Here is an 18,147-nt window from a genome sequence, read left to right as displayed (position 1 = left end):
AAGACTCCAAGAAAATTGTTTCTCCAGAACTGATTTCATTGTGTCTATCAGCCAACTAGGTACTCAGAGGCTACTGCAGCTATGTTCCAAAGAGGCCAGGCTTCTGTTCCTGTTGGTAGCAGATCTTTGCTGCCAGCCATGGGTGATGGTTCTGCAGGTATGCCAGGATGCAAGGTCATAGGGGCTTCCACCCAGATTTCAAAGGAAAATCTGAGAGGCCAGAAAATATGTAGCAGAGTCCGATTTCCTGCAGGCAGGTCCAGAGAAGGTGGCACGTGACCCTGTGATATGGGAGCAGAGGCTGCAACAGGGACCCCAAAATGTGAAGATGGGAGAATGTAAAACTTCTCCTGAGGAAAGCCAGGCAGAGAGAAGAGTCATCCAGAAGAGAGAGTTCATACAGCTTCAGCTGGCCAGGCCACGGGGGTGGGGCTGCCCAAGCCCCTTGTAGCTCACATCATGCCACCACATGTCTGAATACCAGACATGAAGCTGTAGCACTTAAAGTTTGCCCTGTTGGGTGGCAGTCCTGCTTTGGACCCATCTGTCCTGTGTTTGTCCCCACTTTTCCTTTTGGAATGAGAAGGTTTACTTTGTGTCTGTCCCACTATTGTATTTGGGAAACACACAATACTTTTTTCTTTAAATATTTTAAATGCTTCTTCCTCCTTGCGATTTTTTTTCTCAAGTATTGGTCACAGCAATGAAAGACTAACAGTAAACTTGAGATGTTTTATCTCTGAGAAAGACAGAGATAGTAACTAGTAACAGTGATCTAGATTAACAAAGTCATCAGCTTAAGAATTGCTCAGATCCCTTCTAGCAGTCGTGGTTTACATTTATGTAGTATGAGTATGTGGAGACTTAACTGAAATTTAAGTACATAGTAAGAAATTCTTTACACCTGACGTGGAGTACTGCCAAGTGTAGCCAGAGAAAAATGAAACTAGTAACCTAAGTTTGGAATCCTTACAAGGAAAAAATGCTGAGAAAATTGTACTGAAGAAAAAGGCTTAGTCGATCATTTTCTTGAGACAATGGTACATAAGCTACTCTTCAAAGAGATAAAGAACACTCTGGGAGGGACATCTCACTTTGTTTGAGGTAGCACACATATTCCTGATAGGAAAACAGGAGTTTTTCATTCTTAGGATTGTTGATTCCATGAACTGCTTAGGGAAGTTACACTCTAGAAGGAAACATCATTACACATTGAGTTGATTGGTTCTCTATTGCAGCTACAATTGACTTGTATATGATGACATATACTTGTATATGATGACAAATACCCACACCTTCCCCAATCTGCTTCTCATTTCACAAGCTGTCTTTGTGTGTGTGTGTGTGTGTGTGTATGTGTGTGCGCACGCAGAAATGGTTAAACTCTATTGATGATTTAGTTTATGTGTCTCATTTGTCATCTTCTCATGGGCACCTCCTAATGCTCATGACACATAGCCGTCATTTAACACATACTTCGTCGCTGGTGGGATAGGTACTGGCACTTTCAGGGCTTCTCAGAAATGACTAATGAGAATGGGTCCTTCCCAATCTGACCCACATACATTCTAGTCCATTGCTTACCATATCATTAACAGGAAGGCAAAATCGTACCTCTATCCTCTCAAGAACTGGACTAACACAAGACAGGTAAACAACTTCCCTAAATGAGATTTTATGAAATGAGTGCCTTCTAAGGAAATGAAGACTAAAAGGAAAGACCCAATTGTAGCTAAGTCATTACACTGTGACAAGGCTAAGGGAAAGCTGAGGATTTGGACAAAGTCTGTTTGTGTAGAATTCTCTTAGCTTCATCTTCATCTTTGATGATAAGGATGCTACTTTCCTTCTGGTATAGGAAAGTACTTTTCATGGTGCTTTGTTCACTTTGGGGAAGAGAAGGGGAGCCAGGGCACACTTCTTGATGCTAATGCTTCCATTTTTAAGAGTCTTTAGCCCAAAAGTATCTTTATGCAGAAGTGGCATTTTTTAAAAAGAATTAAGTAGGATACATGAATAGTACAAGGGAGTTTCATTGTGATACTTTTATAAGTGCAAATTTTTCCTTAATTATCCTCCCTCTTCCCTGCGTGTTTCAGTCTTTGGTGATTTCATTATGGTGTCTTTAGATGTGTGTGTATATGTAATACATTTTGATTCTTGTACCTCCTAGTACTTTCTCCTTTACCTTTCCCACTCATGATAATTTCAGCACCCCAAGATAGTTTCCCTTTTAAACTCATGTCTCATTATCACCATTATTAACATCATCATCATCATCATCATCATCATCATCATCATCATCATCATCATCATCATCATCATCATCATCACCACCACTTTAGGTCTATATCCCACATATGAACAAAAACATGCTCTATTTGTCTTTCTGAGCTTTGTTTATTCAATATGATGATATTCAGTTCTATTGATTTTCTTACAAACAAAATAGTCTCATCCTTTATTGCTGAATAATCTTTCATTGTGTACATGTGCAATATGTTGCTCAATTGTTCTCAGGAGTTCTCTGTACATCTTAGTTACACTGAGACAGTTTACAGATTTGGCAAAAATTAGAAAGTTGATGTGGTAGCCACAAAAATGTGCCTCAAATAAATCTACTTTCTAACTTCAAGAACTTGTGAATGTTTTGGGTAACATGGAAAAGAGAATTAATACTGAAGATGGAATTAAGGTTGCTAATAGAGACTGATACTCTGTCTGAGATAGAGAGATTACCTAGGCAGGCCCAGTGTTCCATGGAAGGGAGGACGGAGGAGGGGTGTTAGAATGGTAGCAGATAAGGACTCCGGCGAGGACTATCTTTGAAGATGTTTCCATCTTCAAAACCATGAACCAAGTCACACAATTGTGCGCTAGAAGCTGGAAAGGACAAGAAAATAGATTCTCTTTCTGAAATGAAGCCCTGCCAATATATTTATTTTAGCTACACAAAAGCCATTTTGGACTTTTGATTTGTTGAACTTTAGTTTCATATTATTTTTAGCCACTAAAATTGCAGTAATTTGCTGCAGAGCAATAAAAAAATGAATATAGCTGAATGATACAAAATTCCAGAAAGGATGCAGAGAAAAATTGTTATCCCCACATGCCAAGTGATGCAGGATATTCTGAAGAGCAATAACATGGCATCATTAGTGCAATCAAGTGTGTGTATCACTTAAAACCCAACACTTCTATTTCTGCATCCACATCTGAGAGAAATACCTGTAGTCATGCTCAAGGATGTTCAGTTATCAAGTATTATTTGGGTTAGAAATTGGTGGAGTGCCTAGCCATGGGCCTAATCCTTGGTGTCAAACACACACACACACACACACACACACACACACACACACACACACACACACTACAATAACTGGATGGTTTTAACAGAAGGGAAAAAGGCAATGAAAAATTTGCAAATTGAGGGAAAGGCAGAGAGGGAAAAAGAAGACTGAGAAACAGTGAACAGAGTACCATCTGAAATTGAACAGATGGAATCTAGAAAAGGAACATAAGAAAACAGTTGAGGAAACAGCTGAGGTTTCCCCCCAAATTTGTCAAATGGTACAAAACCACATCTCCAAGGAGCTTGACAAATACCAAGCAGAATAAACAGCAAAGAAGCCACACCAGGGGATGTGGGATAATTTAAAAACAGTGATATGGAGATATTTAAGGCATCAAAAGGAAAAGAAAGAGAGAAAAAAATTCAGGAGAACAACTTAACTCTGTTTTCCCCTCAAAAACAAATGGCAGCTGAAAACCTTCAAATTATATGACAGTATGAAACACTGTGATTGTTGAAGGAAATGAATGGATCTCATACATGTTACCAAATGAAGCTTATGTATGTGTAGATAGAATGGCTGTTTATGTATAGAATACTTACGTTTTCCTTTTCATTTAGATTCAGAAAAATATGGGTTTTTTTTGTGGTAGTCCAGGGGCTTGAACTCAGAGCCTGGATGCTGTTCCTTAAGCTTTTTTTACTCAAGACTGCTGCTCTACCACTTGAGCCACAGCTCTACCTCCAGTTTTCTCTTGTTATTTAGAGATAATCGTTTCATGGTCTTTCCTGCTCAGCCTAGCTTTGAACTATAATCCTCAGATCTCAGCCTCCTGCGTAGCTAGGATTATAGGCATGAGCCACCAGTGCCCAGCAAAAAAATACTGTGTTTTAAAATATCTATAAAGGCATAAAGACATAAAGATTCTCATAAAACAATTATATGAGGAAGATGAGATAGGGAGAAGAATTTATTAAAATTTAATGCTACCTGTAGAGTATGATGTGTAGAGGACCCCTAATTGAGCACAGCACCTGGGGGCCACTCAAACACTGTACTATGTGGCTGAGAGTGTAGCTCAGTGGTAGACTCATGATGTGTTGGGTTGGATCCTCAGCTTCTCCAACAACAACAACAAAACCCCACAAGCTAGCACACACCCTGCAGTTGGTATGCTTTGGGGTAGTGACTTCCATGGTCTTACATTTTTCTCTTTTTCAAAGCACAAGCTACAACATGCTGAGTGAATGAAGGATTGAGCAGCAAGTTATAAGGGTTTTTTAGTTGACACATTGCCATGTCCCATTAAGCCCTTACTACCATTCATTGCTCAGAAAGGTTGCCTCTGAGCTGGATTCAAGATGGGACAATCATCTCAATTGGGAAATTAAAGTGCTTTCCATGTACCATACAAAGGAATGTTTAGAGAATAGAAGATTGGAATATAAAGAAGAAGGTTAATGTCACATTCCAGAATGATCCTTAGGCTTACACTTTCAAAAATGTTTGATTAAGCTGGCACCAGTGGTTCACGCCTATAATCCTATCTTCTCAGGAGGCTGAGATCTGAGGATCATGGTTGAAAGCCAGCCAGAACAAAAAAGTCCGTGAGACTCTTATCTCCAATAAACCATCAGAAAGCCAGAAGTGGCACTGTGGCTCAAGTGGTAGAGTGCTTGCCTTGAGCTGAAGAGCTGAGGGACAGCGCCCAGGCCCAGTGTTCAAGCCCCATGACCGACCCCCCCACCCCCCAAAAACAAGTTTGATTTAAAAAAAACAAAAAACCTCGAATACAAGATGTATGTAGCTCAGTACCCAAGCACTTGCCTAGCAAATGCAAAGCCCTACCTTCAATACTCAGCAAAAGCAAACAACCTAAACCCACACACAAGAAACATATGTGGTTTTACACAGGAATATTTGTAAGAAATTTCCCTTTTATATGAGTCGCTCTCCTTTTCATAAGAATGTGCCAAAGTTTTGCTGCTGAGAGTCAAGTAACCAGCATCATGTGGTAGCATCTATGAATCCTGTAACTCTTATGTCTACACTTAAGAACAGCCAAGAATAGCAATGCCAGTTTGTGAAGCAAGTTTATATATTACAGGACTGTGTGTTTTAAATTTGTCTCACTGTGTGTTTACTTTTCTAGCCTTTATTTTCATTTAGCTAGGCCTCTGGAAACCTCAGATTTCTTGACAATACCCGATCTCTCTCTCTCTCTCTCTCTCTCTCTCTCTCTCACACACACACACACACACACATACTCACTCTCTCATTCTCTCTTTCCCTCTTTCTCTCTGTCTCTGTCTCTGTGTCTCTCTCTGTTTCCCACCCCTCCTCCCCCCCCCCCCCCTTCCCGGCTTGATCTCAGAGCCTACGAGCTGTCTCTGAGCTTCTTTGGTTGAAGACTAATGCTCTACCTGTTGAGTCACAGTGCCATTTCTGGGGTTTTCTGAGTAGTTTATTGGATATAAGAGTCTCAAAGACTTTCCTGCCTGGTCTGCCTTCAAATGGCAATACTCAGATCTCAGCCTCCTGAGAAACTAGGATTACAGGCACAAGCTACCAGCACCTAGCTCTGACTTTTCTCTTTGAGACATGGAGTTCCCACATGTTTTGTTCACCCCCACAGTGTCTGTGCCTGCTGAATGTCAGTTGAGGAGAAGTTACAGCTTTGCATTTTGAGAACCTTTGGGGTTTACTAGAATCTGAGGATCCTGCATTGCCCTTTTATGTATAACCCTCTTCAACATATGACACTATGAATATATATAGGAGATAAATTGATTTCTATCCTGTGTGTTTTACACTTTGGAATGAAGAATGACACTCCTGTCAGTGAAAACTGTAAAAAGGAATACTTGCTCAAAATGAGACAGCAAAGATGAACTGTCAGTCTTAGTTCTAAGTCTCCTCATTATCAATACAAGATTAAATGTATGTTAACATCTTCTTACAGAGCTTAATTAGTAGCAGTATTCCTCTAATGCCCCTAATCTCTGTGTTGGCAAACACCTCTTACTATTTACCCTAAGTGACATTTTAAACAGAGTACATCTCAGTTACTCATAGAACAGTGTGATGAAGTCTTTTCAAGATGGTTAGTGTCAACAATGAACGAAAATAGACATTTAAAGGGATAGAAACACAGAAATGGAAACTGAACTCACATTTCCTAGAAAAGGCTTTGTTACTGTCACTGTGGTTATTCGCTTAATTGAGCTGTTGATTTGCGAGTATATTTGTCTGTGCAGAAAGAAGGCTGCATCACACCCAGAGACATAAGATTCTTTATCACCTGCAAAATCAGAGGCTGACTTTTTGTGTTAGGCTCTTGCTTCTCCAGCTCTTTACCACTGTCTAGGGTTTACCCTTCAGGAAGCACAGAAGCAAGGTTTTCCTCTAACTACACAGGCAATCCTTGACACCCATGGTAATGATAGTCATGTCTCTGCTACTGAAACTCCCTAGATAATAAAAGTAAGAAGAAGAGGGGAAATAAAATGGATGGTAGATAATATCAAGGTCTCTACAGCTGAAAGACTATTGACTTGCTAAGAAAAATCATGTAGGGCTGGGAAGGTGGCTCAGTGGTAGAGCGCTTGCCTTGCATGCATGAGGCCCTGGGTTCGATTCCTCAGCACCACATAAGCAAAAAGAAAAAAGCTGGAAGTGGCGCTGTGGCTCAAGTGGTAGAGCGCTAGCCTTGAGCTGAAGAGCTGAGGGACAGCGCTCAGGCCTAGAGTTCAGGCCTCATGACCGGACACAAAAAAAAAAAAAGAAAAGAAAAATTATGTATAGCTCAACTACTTTTTAACTAAATGGAACATTTATTTGGAAGATTCAACATCTCTAACTTTGGTTGACCAAAACTAATGAGATGGAATCATGTGTCATTCCTTGTATACCAAGGAATCTGCAGAATGAGAGAACCACTGTTGCCAATAACCATTAGTGTAAATTTTCACATGATCCCTGAGTTGAATGATACACTGTTGGACTTAGAACATGTTGATCCTTTTAGAACTACGCAAAATAGTTCATCCTGTAGTTTGCTTGAGAAGATGACTAAAGCAAATTATCCACATTACCTATATCATATTGTATTTTCATAATTTGTTGTGTTTGTTTCACAATTTCACTCAAATCCTTGTCCCTCAGAGAAAATGCCCAGATGCTTTTGAAAATGACCTTGACTTAACAATGTTATAAGTTGCTGAGTTAGTGGTTAATAGAACAGTGGTATCTCAACATATTAAATTAGTCCTTCAGAAAAAAAATAAACATATAAAGGATTTTAAAAACCACATCCCCAAAATATGTTCCATTTTTTCCTTTATATGTCAATAAAGATGTAAACAAAATGAAAGGCTTTCTCCCCACTACAAAGTATTTTTTTAATCTAATCCATAAATTATGGAATTTTGGTATTAATATGCACTGCCATTACCTTATCCTTGATATCAATTAGCTGTCTTTTCAAACTAATCAGAAGCTTCTGGATATTCATATTTTGCAAACAAATAGGCTTAAAGTTTATTGAAGTGCTCAATTAGACAGCTGGATTTTGAGAGGTCTATGAGACTATCCTCCACTGTGAGAATTTTTGTTGTTGTTGTTGGTCATGGGGCTTGAACTCTGGGCCTGGGCACTATTCCTAAGCTCTTCAGCTCAAGGTAAGCACTCTACCACTTTGAGCCACAGCCTCACTTTTGGTTTCCTGGTGGTTAATTGGAGATAAGAGTCTCAGAGACTTTCCTGCCCAATCTGACTTTGAACTTCGATCCTCAGATCTCAGCCTCCTGAGTAGCTAAGATTACAGGTTTGAGCCACTGGTGCTCTGTATTACAGTGAGAATTCATAAAACAAATCAATGAATGTTAGTTACACTGCTGTCCATCCAACCCAAAGTCAATAAGTTAACAAGAGTCGCTCAATTGTTACTTGAAACATTGAGTGCTGTTTAAGAACATTTATTACAATAAATTGTACTTCACTTAACTCTAGTTATTGTAACTATTGTAATTGGTAGTCACCTATGTATTCTTTCAATTAACTTGCACAGTTTTTGTATTTCTTTCCCTTTGCTTTGATTATTTAATAAAATGTGGTTTATTTCTATTAAATAGAATCTGGCAAAAAAAAATTTAAGAGACTGAAAGGTAGTAAGTAAATAGGTTCCATTATTTTAAAAAAAAACATGCTTGTGTAGCTGACAAATTTATTTACTTTTTACCATCAAAATTATACAGACTCATACCTAAGTACTCAGGAGGCTGAAATCTGAGGATCGTGATTCGAAGCCAGCCTGGACAGAAAAGTCCATGAGATTATTTTTTTTTCTTTTTTTGTTGATCATAGGGCTTGAACTCAGGGCCTGGGCACTAGACCTGAGCCTTTTTTGCTCAAGGTTAGCACTCCACCACTTGAGCCATAAGTGCCACTTTCGGCTTTTTCTATTTATGTGGTACTGAGGAATCAAAGATTCATACATGCTAGGCAAGCACTCTACTACTAAGTCATATTCCCAGCCCCATGAGACTCCTATCACCAGTAAACTACTCAGAAAAGCCAGAAATGGCACTGAGGCTCAAATGGTAGAGCACTAGCTTTGAGCACAAAGAGGCTCAGAAACAATGTTCAGGCCCTGAGTTCAAACCCCAGGCTGGCACACACACACACACACACACACACACACACACACACACACACACACCCATAACCTGATGGCAAGATCTTGAAATATTTGCTTTAAAATATTCTCTTCTCATTATGTTTTCACTTGGGGTTAACATTGGTTTGAAGGAACAAAATTACGTGTGGGTTTGGGTTTTTATAATGTTTCATTTAGAAAAACCTTTGAGTATTGAGTAGCATATTACTGAGAAAGAACTACATATAAGTACTGAGAAGTTCAGAAAGTTTGGATATTTGTTTTTATAAAAATATTTCTAATAAACTCATATTAAATAACTTTCTTAACAAGAAAACTTTGTCATAGGCTGGGAAGGTGGTTTAGTGGTAGAGTGCTTGCCTAGCATGCATGAAGCCCTGGTTAGATTCCTCAGTACCACATAAACTGAAAAAGCCTGAAGTGGCACTGTGGCTCAAGTGATAGAGTGCTATCCTTGAACAAAAGAAGCCCAGGGACAGCACCCAAGCCCTGAGTTCTGAGTTCAAGCCCCAGGACTGGCAAAAAAAAAAAAAAAAAAGCAATGCAACTTCAATGATTAAAAAAAAAAGAAAGAAAGAAAAGAAAAGAAAGGAAAATATTGTCACAAGATGATACCTAATTGTTACAAACGATTTTTACAATCAGGTACCATTTTGTGATAAAGCAGTACTATAATGCTACAATTTAAAAAAGATTTATTTGTTGATCACAAACTAAATCTATCAGCACAACTATGTTTATTGTAGCATTATTCACCATAGCTAAGATATGGAACCAACCCAGATGCGCCTCAGTAGATGAATGAATCAAGAAAATATGGTGTATATATACATTTTTTAGGAAATGGAAAGACTTGGAAAAAATAATAATAAGTGAAGTAAGCCAAACCCAAAGAAATATAGTCCCATGGTTTCTCTTATTTGCAATAATTAGTATACATCTAGGGGATAATCTTATCAGATGAGCAGAAAAGCTCAAATGTTATGTGCATATGACCATATAAGATGATGCTAAATGAAATGAACCCCAAGATATGGACACAAGAAACTTTTCTTTGTTGTTGTTTTTAATGGACTATGTGACTTTTTTGTTTGTTTCTTTTGTATGTTCTTCCCCCTATGGTATAAATGCCTGTTGTCACTGTATTTCATTTTGGTACCCTGCATCTTGTATATACATTTATCTAATTTGGGGAGGGGAAGGGGAATAACAATGCTGAAACAAGGACACAGATGACCCATTGCAACAATGATACTCACACGACACTATGTGGGAAACGAACTTTACAACTTCTGGTGGGGGGAAGGAATGAGGGAGGTGGGAGAGGGAAGGGATAGAATAAGAAAAACAAAGGAGAGAGTAACAATGTTCAACAAGAAATGTGCTCATCACCTTATTCTTGTAAGTGTAACCACTCTATACAGCATTTTTACAATAAAATAAAATTTTAAAAAGATTCATTTGTAACAAAGTATTCACATAAATAAGTTACTAAAGCACATAAATTATAATACATACTTACAAATCATTGATTTCCATTTTTCTTTTTTCTTTCTTTCTTTTTTTTTTGTAGATCATGGGGCTTGAACTCTGGGCCTTAGCACTGTCTCTCAGCTCTTCAGCTCAAGGCTAGCACTCTACCACTTGAGCCACAGCGCCACTTCTGATTTTTCTGATGGTTTATTGGAAATAAGAGTCTCACAGACTCTCCTACCTGGGCTGGCTTTGAACTGTGATCCTCTGACCTCAGCCTCCTGAGTAGCTACGATTAGGGGGGAGGGGAGGGTAAAGGGGGAGGGAAGAATTGAGAAGCGATGGGAAGGGGAAACAAAGGAAGAGACAACAATGCTTGATAAGAAATGTACTCACTATCTTGCCCATGTGATTGAAACCCCTCTGTACGGTGTTTTCACAATTAAAAAAAAGTTCATTAAAAAGAAGAACCTTGAAATGAATAAATGGAAACGGAAATGATCCTGGTGATGAAGCAGCAGTGTATCATAGTTTCTGTGGAGGTTCTTTTGATTTCTCACTGGATGGCCCTTTCTCTCAGAACCGCACTGAAGTTCCTCATTAGAGGGTTCTTTCTTTCTCGCTTCTTAGACGGCACATTGAAGGAAGGTTCTAGCAGTTCCTGCCCGGCTCGGTGAATGGTCCCTCACTGCTACTACGGTCCAGGGCGCAGAGGAAGCTCAGACTCGGGGACAAATTCCCCCGAGGTTTGCAACGACAAAAGTGCCGCGTGTGCGTAGCAGAGGGAGCCGAGATGACTTTATCCTGCCTCTGTCTTGGTGTCTCAGATATCTTGGTGAGTGTGTCTGCGCTCCGTCCCCAGGAGGCAGACTCTGCCTGGGGAGAGAGGGGACTGCCTGGCGCACGGTGACACACGCCGCGCTCCCGGGTGGCAGACCCCCGTCCCGGGCGGCTGGCGGTGGGGAGCGGACGGGCCACCCGCAGGCACGGGCCCAGCCGAGTCCCGCTGCTGTTGGAGAAGCCCGGTTCTTCCCCTTTGGCGGCTGCGGTCACCGTCATGGTCAGGGGCAGGGACACGGCCGGACGCTGGGATTCGCCCTGGCCAGGTGTGCTCACTCCGGGCTGGGCGGCGAGCACGGGTGAGCGGGGAGCCACACGCACGTGTGGCCCAGAGGATCATCGGGGCCCCCGGTGCGGTCCCCGCGGGCCGGAGAACCAGGGCTCATGGGCTGGCCTTGAGCGGTGAGTTGATCGGCGGCTCCTGTGGGCGGCGGGAGCTGGGGATCCCGAGCACGAGCTGAGCCCCTGGAGCTGCGCTGGGGGGGTTCTCCTCACCGAGTTCCTGATGGATTGGAGCTAGGCTGGAGGGAGAGGACGGCGCTCACGCGGAGCCTCCCTGGAGTTCACGGGGACTCGGAGCTGAACTTTGGGGGTGGAGCAGAGGGACCCCCTCGGGGTCCAGACCCTGGCCCAGGCCCACGGATCTGCGGTGCGTTAAGGCTCTTGGGAGATCTTCCTTCTATCTTGGATGAGGGTGTACTGCCCTGCCAGACAGCACTTTCTATGGCCTGGCCAGTTATCAGCAGGGGCCTGTGGGGTCACGACCATCAGATGTGAAATGTGAGGTTCTTCTTACCTTCTCGGGGGCTTCTTGCGCTTTGCAAGGGCGCCTGTGTCGGTGCACTTCTATTCAGGTTTTGCAAATAGTAACTCTCAAAAGTAAAGATTTTCCTTGGGAAAGAAGGAGAAGGAAGGAAAGAAGAAAGGAAAGAAAGAGGAAGAACAAAGGAAGGAAGGAAGAAGAGAGAAAAAGGAAGGAAGGAAGGAAGGAAAGAAGGAAGGAAGGAAGGAAGGAAGGAAGGAAGGAAGGAAGGAAGGAAGAAAAAGGAAGGAAAGAAGAGAGGGACAGAAAAGAGAAGAGAAGAGGAAAAGAAAAAGAAAAGGAACGGGAAGGGAAGAGAAGAGGAAAAGAAGAGAAAAGGAAAAGGAAAGGGAAGGGAAGGGAAAGGAAGAGAAGAGCCAAAAATGAAGGCAAGCCACTGGTTCACATCTGTAATCCTAGTTACTCAGGAGGCTAAGATCTGAGGATCAAAGCCAACTCCAGTGACTCTTATCTCCAGGTTATCAGCTAAAAGCCAGAAGTGGAGCTGTGTGTCAAGTGGTAGAGCACCAGCTTTGAGAGGAAAAGCTAAATAAAAGAAAGCACAAGGCCTGAGTTCAAGCTCCTTAAAGAATACGGCAAAATGAGTCAGCTTTCTTTCTTTCTTTCTTTCTTTCTTTCTTTCTTTCTTTCTTTCTTTCTTTCTTTCTTTCTTTCTTTCTTTCTTCTTCTTGTCCTTTTTTCTTTCCTTCTTTTATTCTTTCTTTCTAGTCTGGTAATTGTTACAATGTGCTGTGTGCTCTCCATATGAATGAAACTCCTTGTGGAACACCTACCACATACTTGACCCTTGGGTTTTTATTGTTATCCTATAAAATTCTTTATAAACACAATGAAGGTGTTATCAGTATTTCCATTTTACACATATGGAAAGTTGTACACACAGAGAGAATTACAGGTTTGTGGCTACAAAGTCTATGTTCCTTTGGCTTGCATTGCCAGCTTTTAATATTATATCCAGCTTCACAGAAGCCAATACACTTTAGATTTTTACTCTCCATCAGTAAAGAGTGGTACAATGCTAGTTTCCTGTACAGCATGTAACTGAGAGGACCTTTGTGGCTAAGAGCTGACACTTTCTTCCCCATTTCAGTGTGAAATATTCAGTTCTTAGCTCTTAGGTACAGTGGGAAGAGTTTGCTATAGGCCCTTGATCATGTGTCATGGTTCTTGAACGTCATCCTGGTTAGATAGGATGGTAAATTTCCAGCCCTGAATCTCATTATTTATTCTTAGAATAAATTTTAATGTGAAAAAAATGTTCTAAAGCATAGCTTTCTCCTCCCCCCCTTTGCTGGGGATTTCTTGAGCTTGGGCTTTACCACTTGACCACACCTCTAGGCAGCTTGCTATTTAGTTGGAGATTAGAGTTTACTCTGTATCTCAGTCTCCTGAGTAGCTGGTGAGCCACCAGCACCAGACTTGCACAGGTAGGATTTTTAAGGAAGAAGAATATTCGTAGAACAGTAAGTGTTGCAAATCATCTCTAAGTATTGGACTTATTTTTATATTACTTCACCTGTTTTGTGCTAACAGTATTTGTCATTTTTATAATTGTAGTCAAAGTACTGTTCTACTATCTACAAATAAATAGAATTCCTAGAAAAGAAAGCCAGGATATCTCTTAAATAATTTCCTTTGATCTGGGAAATTTCTAATACTCTTTGCTAGTAGTTACAGTGTTTGTTGTTGGTGGGTTTTTTTTCACATACAAATATACATCAAATACCTATTATTCTCAATGCATTTGCTGGGCATTATAATATATTGAAAAAATACAAGACCCGGTTTCTGTTCTTAGAAGTTAAAATTGCTTGGGAAAATAAGAATTAGCAAAATACAGATGAACAGGCAAAAAAAAAAAAAATGGTCAGTCAAGAGAAAGGCTGCTAACCTAATTCTAACAATGTCCTTGAAAGGTAAGTGATAACTGTGTTTTGTCTTATCATCATCATAAAGCAGGTGTTACTTCCTGAGCTTTTGCTATGGACAGAGTGCTAAGCTGGGAGAATCTCATATAACACCCACAGTAACCTGTGAAATGGCTACAATTTTATTTCCATTTTACAAATGAGGAAACACAGGCTCAGGGTCACTGGCCACAAAGCTAGAATTGTCAGAGCTCAGAGGGGCTCTTTTGAGAGCTTGCACTGAGGTGATGTGATTGTTCATCTTTGACTTGGTCACTTGGTAGCATCAGCATGGCAGCACCAGAGTTTGCTGAGTGAACGAGTCTAAGCCACTTTGCACAGCATTTAAATATATAGGGAGAATTGAAAAGGCATTTAGGCAGGTCCAGTGGCTCACTTTTATAATCCCAGCTACTCAGTAGGTGCAGATCAGAGGATTATGGTTTGAAGGCCAGCTTAGGGGAAAAGAGGGGATGCTATCTAATAATAATAACAACTATTACTGCTACTACTCCTACTACTAAGGCAAAAAGAGGCTCAAGGTGTGACTCCAGTAATACAGTATTTGCCTAACAAGAAGGAGGCCTAGAATTCAAACCTTAGTACTGCCAAAAAGGAAGAGGAGAGAAAAAGAGTGTTTGTTCATTTGTTACTAGTGAAGAAGGGAAACATGGAAAACAGCTGTGATCTATTTGTGGTTCTCCTCCTAGATTTTCTAGTCACTGTGCAGATTTCTCCCCTGTAGGCCAGAGATGTTTTACATAACGGACCAACTATTCATAGCAAAATGGTATGTTCTGTACTGTGATAAAATGCCAGAAAAGACTATTAACATTTAGAATTATGGCTTAAAATCTACTTTGTGCAGTGGGCCAGGAAAATGAAGGCATTGTGTAAATATCAGGTAGCAATGAGGGGTGTTTATTACAAAAACTTACATTGAATTATTAATTTATATAAGAAACGTTGTAGTGTGGTCATTAGCCTTAGTTGTTGTTTTTTTTCTTAACCTCTTTCCCTAGAAATAATGAGATTTAAGATAATCATGAGATTCTTGGAAAACCCTCAAAATAATGTGATTGTAATATGCTGACTTATTTTAAGTGCTTCATAGCACTTTAGGAAAAGACAGGGGTTGGTGTTACAAGGTAACTTGAACTTGCCAGGATTTTCCAGTATTCAAAGATAGCATGCCAGGCTTTTCCAGATTGGAAGACAGCTTTTCTTCTCTTCTTCTCAATGGAACCACTTTTCACAAATGGAGACTTTAGACTGAGCATGTCAAAGGAGAGAGCTTGCCAGTAAACTAAGGAAGACAACAGCAAAAGGCATTAATTTTTTAATTGCCTTTTCTTTTGCTTCTGTTTCCTTTGTTTTCTCTCTCTGCGTTTGTGTATGTTTGAGAGAGAGAGAGAGAGAGAGAGAGAGAGAGAGAGAGAGAGAGAGAGAGAGAGAGTGTGCTTGTTTTTGCATCTATTTTGTTGAGATGAGGGTCTCACAGTGCTGTACAGCCTGATCTTGGACTCCTGAGCTCCAGATCCTTTTCCTCTCAATTTCTTGAACATTGAGACTACAGGAGTGTGCTACCACAGCCAGTTTGCTTAACTTGTTTGTTTGGTTTGGTTTTTGTTTTTGCCAGTCCTAGGGCTGGAACTCAGGGCCTGAGCACTGTCCCTGAGCTTCATTTGCTCAAGGCTAGCCACTCTACCACTTGAGCCACAGCACCACTTCCAGCTTTTTCTGTGTATGTGGTACTGAGGAACTGAACCCAGGGCTTCATGCATGCTAGGCAAGCACTTTATCACTAGGCCACATTCCCAGCCCCTGAGTTTGCTTAACTTGTGTATGTGTGTGAATGTGTATGTGTGCCAGTCCTGGGACTTGTATCTGGGACCAGGGTATTGTCTTTGAGCTATTTTGTTCAAGGCTAACACTCTACCAATTGAGCTGCAGCTGCACCTCTGGCTTTTTTTTTTCTGGTGGCTAATTGGAGATAAGAGTCTAATGAACTTTTCTGCCTGGGCTGGCTTCAAACTACAATCCTCAGATATCAGCCTCCTGAATTGCTGGGGTTATGGATGTGAACCGCCGCACCTGGCTCTTGCTTGCCTTTTTTAAAGGAAAGAAAAGTGGCTTTGAAATATGAATTAGTCTCCATGATGACACAGGAGCAATAGAAGAAGCAGAGTTGGTACCCAAGTCTCCTAAGCCCTGGACTCCATGGCTTTTCCAATTCACTATCCTCCCAGGTAGAGGGAAAGAAGCAGGTGGTACCCCGGTCTCCCCAGCAATGGGTGCCTTGCCCTTTCCATCCTCCAGCTTCCTTTTCCCTCTAATTCTAGGAGGAGGTGAACAGAGGAGACAGAGGCTGGATTTTTACAATTTTTTTCTGAACAAGTATCATAAGAACTGTACACTTATAGGAGTCAATCAGAGACAGGAAAGAGACTAGGCAGCAAATGTTATCATGTTTGCACATGCGCTGTTTCCATCTCCATCCATGCCTTGTTTCTCCTTTCTTTCTTTCCTTCTTATTGTTATGTTGGTGAGATGTTTGGTCATGTAGCCCATGTCTGTGATGTTCAACTATTGGATAGAAAGGGAAAAGTAGAGGTAGTGGATAGATCTTCCCCTTCTCCTTTATATATATTGGATTATATATATATATATATATATATATATATATATATATATCTTCAGCATTATAGATGATGTTAAATTTCACATTATCTTTTCTAAGGTCATCAATTTTAAAATTATCTTTAAGTAGCTCACAATATCTTTAGTATGATGCTGCTGTTCTTGCTATGATTAGAATTGGTCTCACATGCTAGGAAAGTTGTTGGATTAGAAATCAGAAAACCAAGTTTCTGCTCTGTCCATTTATAAAACGGGAAGGTGGCAACAATGACCTCTAGAACACTACCTGTGTACTGACCTACCACCAGTAAAACATGTTTCAGGGAACTTTGTGATAGAAGGGAAAGTCGTGCACTCTGTGTCCCCGAGTCTGCTGCTATGAAGCATTTTTAAGCCAGCCAGCCTGGTTGCACATTCAGAACCATGGTTTGTTAGTCCTTTGGTATCCCAGACAGACACGTCAGCTGTGGGGAGGCAAAGTGAACAACAGAAGCAGAATCGTTACCAGGTAGCCTTTGAAGTTTTTTTCCTTATTGTCTAACATGCAATGTTTTATCTGCTATAATATAACACACCATTCCACTACATGGCTGGGTACCTAATGCTTATGTTTGTAATCCCAGCTACTCAGGAGGCTGAGATCTATGGATTAAGGTCCAAAGCCATCCCAAACAGACAAAAACCAAGAGACTTTTATTTCCAGTTAATCAGCAAAAAGCTAGAAGAGGAGTTATGGTTCATGTGCTATAGCACCATCCTTGAGTGAAAACAAAAACAAAAACAAGCAAACAGAGCACAAGACCTTGAGTTCAAGCCCCAGTATTCACATGGGCATGCACGCGCACACACACACACACACACACACACACACACACACACACACGTATGAAAAAAAAGTTTTCTTAAATGTTTTGCAAAAGAGATTCAAAGGAAGATTCAGGAAACACAGGACATAGTGTCTATGCATAGCTGATTTTGTGGTTGGTGTTTGCATGGGTCCACAATGTGTTCATTTTTTTTCATAACAACTCTGTCTAGCTGGTGAATGAAGTACAGGTCACAGCCTACAATAGCACTGAACATTTCTAGTCTTCTCCCTTTTACAAGACCATCCTTTTCCTCAAACAGAAGTCAGCTAATGTAGAAGTGCAGCGCGCCACCTACACGAGATCATAACCAGAGGAGAAAAACAAAAACAAAAACAGCTGTGTTTCCAAGCCCCATCAGTCAATTTTGAGCATCTGTCTATCTTGTGCTTCTCTCTGGAGCTATAGGGACAGAGACCAGCTGAGGAGGAGAAGTTTGCAGCACCCTCCCCCCACCCCCCTCCACCCCCCTGCGCCCCCCAGCTCCGCCTTTCTGCCACTTGGTCTTTCATGCCTGGCTCCCACCCCTCCCCCTTCCCCTGAGACATTGACACTGTCTGGAAATTGTCACAGAGTGGGTGATGACTCAGTGACATAGCACACTCTTTGATTCATGACAGAGTTGTAG

General features: G+C 40.9%; 1 protein-coding gene across 3 annotated transcripts in view; it reads left to right on the top strand.

Moving 5' to 3' along the window:
• Nucleotides 1–11,081: 11,081 nt before the first annotated feature.
• The window catches only part of Il12rb2 (interleukin 12 receptor subunit beta 2), a 66,090-nt gene continuing 59,024 nt past the window's right edge, over nt 11,082–18,147 (top strand). For all 3 annotated transcript variants that reach the window (XM_042683730.1, XM_042683721.1, XM_042683739.1), the window contains exon 1: nt 11,082–11,278. The gene's annotated coding sequence lies outside the window, so the exon portion shown is untranslated. The remainder of the gene's footprint in view (nt 11,279–18,147) is intronic.

This window comes from Dipodomys spectabilis, unplaced genomic scaffold (genome assembly GCF_019054845.1).
Source record: "Dipodomys spectabilis isolate Male_0828 unplaced genomic scaffold, ASM1905484v1 ptg000002l, whole genome shotgun sequence".
NCBI classification, from domain to species: domain Eukaryota; kingdom Metazoa; phylum Chordata; class Mammalia; order Rodentia; family Heteromyidae; genus Dipodomys; species Dipodomys spectabilis.
Note: the sequence above shows the minus strand (reverse complement) of the source record. Positions and strands in the feature narration are given on the sequence as shown.